This window comes from Nilaparvata lugens, chromosome 2 (assembly GCF_014356525.2).
Source record: "Nilaparvata lugens isolate BPH chromosome 2, ASM1435652v1, whole genome shotgun sequence".
Classification (NCBI taxonomy): domain Eukaryota; kingdom Metazoa; phylum Arthropoda; class Insecta; order Hemiptera; family Delphacidae; genus Nilaparvata; species Nilaparvata lugens.
Genome location: NC_052505.1, coordinates 30327478 through 30336126, shown reverse-complemented (window position 1 = coordinate 30336126; position 8649 = coordinate 30327478).

Here is an 8649-nt window from a genome sequence, read left to right as displayed (position 1 = left end):
TCCCTCATTTAGAAGTTTCCTTTCTCATCCAATTTGTTTCTGAACAATCTTGATTTATCTCATGTCTGAATGTGGAAAGGTTATGACAATTTTCAACTGTTATTTGTCTCATACAATCTTGCAATCTATTTCAATTCTATTCAATTCAATATCTTCTACTAATTGTTTGGTATTCTTGTATTCAAGATTTGAGTTTGAAGTTGTACGATGATATGCCAAGATGTTCCAGATTTCATGTTTGATGCTTTTTGATTCACCGAGAGGACCCATATTCCAACATTAAACGGAAATAACACAAATTAGAAGATATTAATTAATGGATTTTGAGAAGAAAACAACATAAATAATGGACCACAAAAATGTATCATCAACTACGGTAAGAGGATGTAATTCAATCATTAACCGTAATTATGCTTCTGCTTTTCATTTTTCACTTCATCTCTGTTGTATACACCATTTCACTATGGCCCCTACAATAATTCATCCCGGGTTAATTATATAATTTACTAGCAGGTAACCCGTGCTTCGCAAGAGTCTTCCTTGAAACTCTACATAGTTAAATCTTGAAGAATTCCAAATAGGCCTATAAGAATACTCGGTTGATTAAGAATTTATATGCTGCATTTCAAGTAAATCAGTATGACGACCTTGCAATTAAAAAAAGAAGTTGGATTCAAAATGGCGGAAAAAATTTGGGTGTGACGGAAAACCTGTTTTTTTTTTCATTCGAAAAGGATCCTCAATCATACCTATCTTTAAATTTCCCCTTAAGAGAGATCTGCTGCTTCCATACAAACTGGAAGCATGACAAATGATTGAAAACTTGATGTAATCAAATCTTGAAGAATTTAAAATTGATCTACAACAACCCTCGGTTGAGCAAGAATCTATATGCAAAATTTCAAGTTAATCAGTCCAGCAGTTCTGACGTGATAATGCGTCAAACAATTTCCCTATACTTTACACCTGTATAGGCTACGTTTATAATCCAGTTCTTTCCTTTATTATAGTATAGAAGATGATACATGGATGGATGATCATTGTTATTTTAATAAAAAATAGAATAAGTTGAATAGTTTCCCTTTCAGAGGGAGTTTTGACAACCCACAAAACTCATTTTTCATTTGAAGATATAACGGAAAGAGGCATATGACCTTTTTTTTGCTCAGCTTGTCAAAATACCCCTCATTCCAATATTAAAATTTTCGACTGACTGTACAGTGAGTCAGTTATTCTATCAAGACTCAAATAATTTTGGAATTTAAATTAAATAAAAATGGAAGGATATAATTTCTTTATGTAAATAACAACACCTTCATTCAAAGACATATTAGCTGCATGCGTTTTCATATTGCCGATACATTGATGAAACTGTAGACGTTTATTTAGCACTTTGTCTCAAAAATTGTTCTAGCTGAAAAATTAATAATCCTTGCCACGTGTAGGCCTAAACATTGCATCAGGAAAACGAAGTTTCAAAACTATGTTTTTCAGGTAGAAAGAAATCTAGAAACAGATGTTCCTTTTTTAATTTCAACCATATGATTTGGTGATTTTTTTAATGAAATCGAATGTACCATTAATAAAATTTAAACATTAATTCTGAAAAATCTAGAAGGAAAATTAAAATTTGGGCTTCCAGGTGCACGAGATTGATATTCTTAGAATCTATGTGAAAAATTTGGAGATCTAAATCATTCCCGTTTCTACTTTCCTTGCCCTATTACCATAGGTAAGGAAAGTATTGCTTTCCGAAAAAAATTAAGGTACCCCAATTTCTAAATTTCTATACGTTTCAAGGTCCCCTGAGTCCAAAAAAGTGGTTTTTGGGTATTGGTCTGTATGTGTATGTGTGTGTGTGTGTGTGTGGTGTGTGTGTGTGTGTGTGTGGTGTGTGTGTGTGTGTGTGTACACGATATCTCATCTCCCAATTAACGGAATGACTCGAAATTTGGAACGTAAGGCCCTTACAATATAAGGATCCGACACGAGCAATTTCGATCAAATGCGATCCAAGATGGCGGCTGAAATGAGGAAAATGTTGTCAAAAACAGGGTTTTTCGCGATTTTCTCGAAAATGGCTCCAACGATTTCGTTTAAAATCATCGATAAGCTCTATCAACTGTCATAAGTCCCATATCTGTAAAAATTTCAGGAGCTCCGCCCCATCAATGCAAAGTTTGATTTTAGATTCTCAATTATCAGGCTTCAGATACAATTCGAACCAAAAATTCAGAGTTGAAAAGATTCAGCATGAGAATCTCTACAATTAATGTTCAGTTACATTTTCACCTAAAATTGAAAATAAGCTCGAAATTCGAGAAAATGTGATTATCCAATTGCAAACTGTTGGCAACTGTTGATTCTATTAAATCATCCACTATGAAGAGATAGCACACCTCGTGTGTCTTCAGTGTTATTGCCCTGTCACCAGCTGGCTCAAAACTTTGAATAGTAGACTTGAGATGCGCGGGAACACTAGCGTCACACCAGATTTTTCCGGTATGCAATCCACAAGTTGACATGTTTTGATGCGAACAAACGAACACACGAACAAACACAACCCTACTCTTTCTTATTATATAGGATATTAGTAGTTTGGCTACTGTAATATACTGCTTTACTTGTGTTAAAATGGTCGTTTTTATAATGTCTCTACCATATCAATTATTCCACTTCAGTCTGTATTCATGGGAATTCCCAATTAATATAGGCTATAATATTATAACTTGTTGTTAATGATTTTAACTACAGTGAATTTCAAACTTATAAAACCACTGTAAGTTGTGTTGCAAGGTGAGTTTCAATCCAGGCCAGAATAGGAGCTCTCGATGGAACTGCCAGCTATATACTTATTGAATTTTGAAATAAATAGTTCTCGTATCTGCAAGTATCCTTTTTACAGCAAAATCCACTCCTTTTCATCAAATCACTTTTTGCTTTTAGAAAAACCGACTAGCTGTCAGATATTTTACAATAAATGAATTAATCACTCACTGTGACAACGAGATCTTTTGGCAGTTCCGCCATCTTCTTGGACTACCAAGGTGGTGATGGTGGTGAGGATGGCGGAACTGCCGAAAGATCTCGTTGTCACAGTAAGTGATTAATTTATTTATTGTAAAATATCTGACTGCTAGTCGTTTTTTCTAAAAGCAAAAAGTGAGTTAATAATAAGCAGTTCGTGATGGAAAACAACATTGAAGAATCCTATTTATCATCTAGTTTAATTTTCTCTTGATACTAATTGCTATAAAGCAAAATAATCAAGTTTGCTTGTTAAACATCTTTCATCCTTGTATTATTATTTCAGACACTTATTGAATGAGAAAGTTGGTTTTTGTATGCAATCGATATAACTATTACAGATGAAACAATCAAGTTTGAAGCCAGTAATGCTTGAACAAACGAGTACCCTATAGGGTCTCTCCACGAAATAATGCAGACAATTCTCAGTTCAAATCAACATTTATTGGCATTGAAAATATTCGCATGCATTTCATGTTTGAGGTTATGTTCCTGGAGTTGAGAATATAGCTATTCATGAGTGAGCATAGTGTATAATTATGAACAATGGATGTGGTGTTAAGAATATACACGTGAGGGATACGTGAAGTACCTGTATTAGCTCCATTATTCCAATGCAGTAAACATTTTTGTAATAACAATAATTACAGTTCTGCTGCACCACTGCACATGTGCAATTACGATTACATGGTGTAAGCAGCCCAAACTTGAATAAGTACACATATTCTCATATGAACTGCATGATTTCAATGCATCTTGTCTACAAAACTGGAACAACAATTGAATAGGTGATTGTATGTGAAGCCTAGGTTAGCAACAGCGGTCGAAAAGTGAACATTGCTGAACCGATCTCCAAATACGGCGAATATTATGGTTTTGGAACAGTGTTGGAATTGTTGTAGGTTAAGCAATGTTTACTGATCAAAATACAACAGATTTGAAGCCAGTGAGATAGTGAGGTTCACTCAATCTGTCAGCATTGATTGAATGGGATGCGTCGATGTTATTCATTTGTATTGATGACAGAATGAAGTGAATCTCACTGTAGCTTGCTCAGTTCCATATCATGTGTCTGGCAAATAACACGTTTCAATAATTTGAGAATGCACTGCATTAATGGACTTCACTCAATAATGCCTCCTATTTCAATAGATTTTATGTTCATTATCAAAATGATAATCAATATTCTTTCGAGATATTCACATGAAAATGTCAGATTTTCTCATGAATATTAGGTGTCGACCAGAGAAATAATAATTTGATTGATTCTATTTCGATATTTCGTAAACTATCCACGTAGGAAATACTATTAAATTTTCAACTATACTTCTAGCGATCAAATCCTTGAACTATTCCCAAAATAAGATTGGAAATGAAAATAGGATGAAAATTTGATTTTGGAAACGTCAGATTGAAAACCGATAAGAAAAAAAGAACAACATATTACCGTAAGAAAGAATTCCAAGGAGAGTGAAAATGCAGCTCGTGTATTGGAATGAAGTTCTCTTACTATAGTTCTAGGCCACTCCACATTCTTATCATGCAGCTTTCCGCTACCACTCCGAGCTCATATTATGAAAATATAGTTTATTACAACTGTCTGGAATCCACACATTACATACATGTCCGTAATGAGATCCGTCCCATCATCATTTTCACTACCCCTCTACACCACAGGGATTGAGAAGGATTAGAATGCTGCGTGAAAAGTGTAAACCAATCTCAAATCAAATGAAATTTTATTTTGCCATGGTAACAGAAAATACAATGAAAATGATAAAATAATAGAATAATACAGAGTTAATCAATTCTTATAAAATAACGAGTAGCTTTCTAAATCAAGATAGCACATCAGGCGTTGCCTGCAAACTGAGTGTTGACAGCGAGTATCAATATACATTTACAATATAAAAATTCCAATATAGGAACAACTATATACATAGCTCAAAGCTTTAAGGTTCAAAGCTCAGAGTTCGTGAATATAGGCCTAATAAAGTCATAAGTGTAAAAACCTCAAGGACAACACAATCCAATTTAATCCACCAGAAGTGGGCGATGAAAGTGATTAATTTTCCACACAAAAAGCTGGATGGAATCAGTTCAAGGTAAGTCAAAGTATTATAACATTTGCCAACCGAGTCCTCAAACTCAAATTGATGAGAGAATATTATTTCATACGATGAACAAATCTATTAGGATCTTACAGTGAAACTAATGTATAGAAGTGACATGACATCTGCAACATCAAAAATTTAGTCCAAACATACGCCACCCTCCAACAATACCTGCTAATCACATTCATAAGAAGCTAGTAGAGTATCATTTAACAGATTATCAGAACTAAAATACTAGTAGAAGTGTGAGTATTGCCTCCTTTGCCTCCCTTAATTGATGTACTGTACTTTCTTCTCTTTCATAACCACCAACAAAAACCATCCAAAATCTTGTCATTGAACAAACTTTTTCTCCAGGAAAGCCAACACATCGCACATCCGTCATCACTTGTAACTTTTCCTCTAATTTTTCCGAGATCACGTTCCCGGAAAAATCCTCCAGGTGGGTATTAAGCGCTCCAGTCCACAATTTTCCAGCATTAAATTCAAAAGTCGGAAATGAGATTAGAGGAGCTGACTTTCAGCTGGAATCGCGGGATTAGTGTAGTGTAACTCACGTTAAACTGTCAGATATCACTGCTTGATAACATTGGTGCTTCCCCTTCAAACAATACTGCTAGTAGAAAGTGAGTCTCACTATAGTACAGTGCTACTGCTTGCAGCCATGGCAAAACTTCTGAGGATAATTTATAATTACTTTGTGGTTGGAAAGTAGTACAGTATCAGTTTGAGCTGAGGCATCTAATCCTTATTTATTGGATAAGTTGGGCGAACTGCTTACGCTGCTCACTACTTTTCGCTTTCTAAGCCTCACTCTAAATTTACTCACGGTCTGTCTCTCTCTGACCCCCCACTAATTCTCTCTTGTAATCATTCTCTCTTTCTCTCTCTCGATATCTTCTGAACGGTTTATTGACTAAGAGGAGAAGACTGAACAAAAATCATGTTCCATCAGCATCGGGAAGTGAAGTTCGTCTTTGAATTTTATGTACTTATCGAGTGAAGAAGAGAAAAAGAGATAATGTGGAGAGATTTGTGTACCAACTGTGGGCGGAAGTTACTTCATCATAGTATTAAGCCAGTTACGCACACATCGATTTTTGTTCGTACGATATTTTGCCGTCATTATGAATTCTAGCAGATTAAACAGAACTTGACAAAGATCATAAGTTTAATGTGAAAGAATTCATAAGGACAGCCAAAAATCGTACGAACAAATTTCTATGTGTGTGTAGCTAACCTCATGGAGTTACTAGAAGAACGGTGTGCTAGGAAGAGCTTTGGGAAGGGGAATATTTCAGAATGAGAACAAATTGATGGGTTAGCTTTCTTTCTTCAATTTCGAGTGGAAGAGAACAGAGGAAAGCTGTTAAGAGTGACGTGATTAATAACACGCATGTTATCGTATCCGCCACTATATAATCGTGCAATCCAATAATGATATTATTCCTTATTGGAATTACGAATAATATATACTTGTAAATATTATTCACATATATTTCATATTATGTACATATCATACTATATCCTCAGAGATTCCACCTTATGACATCTTGATAAAATTGTGTATTTTATCTTCATCTAGCCTACTCAGAGAGTTCCACGAGTATTACTCTCGTATATTGCTGTCAGGAAATTTCAATATTATCTCACTTTTCACTTAAACCTCTCGAATTCACAGTTCCGATTCAGTTCAGATACAGCGCTGAATTTGATAGCGTTTTTCAATCAAATTTGAGTAGAAGAGATGAAAATTGAAAAAGAAGATTAAACTGAAACCTTTCAAATTCTGTTTTTTAACGAATATTCCAGTTGGAAGCTTCACAGACCGACAGTCTGTGTGGGTTGATACTATTACTCAGCATATTGTCAGGAAATCCTTCAAATCCAGTACCGTGATAGCTTTGAATTCCCAATGAAATTGGCAGGGAGATGTCCAGAATGAATTTTCTACAATTTTTAGACTTCAGGATACTCGTGGAACAATTCAATTTCCCTTGTTAGGATTGAGTCAAGTCACTGTCTAGATTTACAATACAACTCTCCCTAGAACTACAATAATACTCTCTATATGTGGTATAATTATTTGAACATATAATGAAATTTGAAAAGGGAATGTATTTCATCATAAACACAATAAATTTATGATAATTTATTCTGCTTCTTATTCTCGAATATGTGAGATGACATATGACTGCACTTGGCGAAAACAGGTTTCGACCTGAGAGGACAAGCCTTGAAACACCATTTTGACCACAAAGTTTTAAGATGGTGAGAGGATCAGAACTCGTAAATGTCTTCTCATTGGTTGAGTTGACTCAGAGAACTTGCAATGTTTACCTTGTTCAATTCCTTTCAATGTTTAATTTGTAATATGAATAGCTCTGCACCTTATTTATCTCTCGTACCTCATTTATGAGTTATGCGCTACTCTGCAGTACAGCTCCACCGGTCGTATAAAACTGAAAATATTCCAATCAAATGAATTATTATAATCTATCGATACTAGTTTTGGATTATCAATGCATGAGTTTGTAATGAGCTATGGAGAGAAAGTGAGAAAAGTGTATGGAAAACTTGGAATGTAGTGCAATAAATAAGTGATGAGCTGCAACACACTGGAAGCGTCTACTCGCAGAGCGGAGCGTGGCGTCAAACTTTGGAGAAAGCTGGTTTTTTTTGGAGTGTCTACAAGCGGAGCGTCACAGTGCGAGTGCCAGTCTGGTCTATTCTTGTACTCTTCTTCTCTACTCTTCTAGGCCCTTGACGCATAAAACGCTCAGACGCTTCCAGTGTGTATCATGAACGCTCTGACCACGCCACGCTTGCTTCGCTCCGCTATCAGTGTGTTTCTACCTGGAGCCCAATACTCTACTCATTAAGAGTACAGTATGTGGGCTTCTCTTGGTACTTGATGATGCTTGTGCTCAGCATTATTAATAAATTACTAAGTGAAGTTTTCTCCACTTTTGTACACTTGATGTGAGATATGAAGAAAGAGGAGAAGTGTATATTAAATAGTTCAGACTTCAACTTCATTCAAGAATATAGATTGAAAAGAATGAAGGCCACAAGCTTCAATTCACAAGTCATGAGCCACGAGTTTTCAGATATGAGCGAGATGGAAAGCTATTTTGTGGTGAGTTGAAGAGCGTTACTCTCTCACTCTAATCCGGACAAAATTGAAAACGTGACTTACATCTTGAAGCACGGGTCTAGGGTTTCTCAGTTTATCTAAGCTTGTTACATATTACTAGTTAGAAAATATTATGGAATGGGTATAGTTGCTTATATTGCCATATCCTTGATCATTATATAAGATCCCTTAGAATCAGTTTTTGGATTTTTTTGAAATGTTGAGATGATAATTTTTTTTGAATAAGTCATAATATTATTGAATGAGAAAATTTAATTTGTCTAAATGAAAGTTATCGATCTATTGGATGATGCCACGTCATGTTATTTTACTATCATGATATTATACTGATCATTTTCAATAGTGTTATAC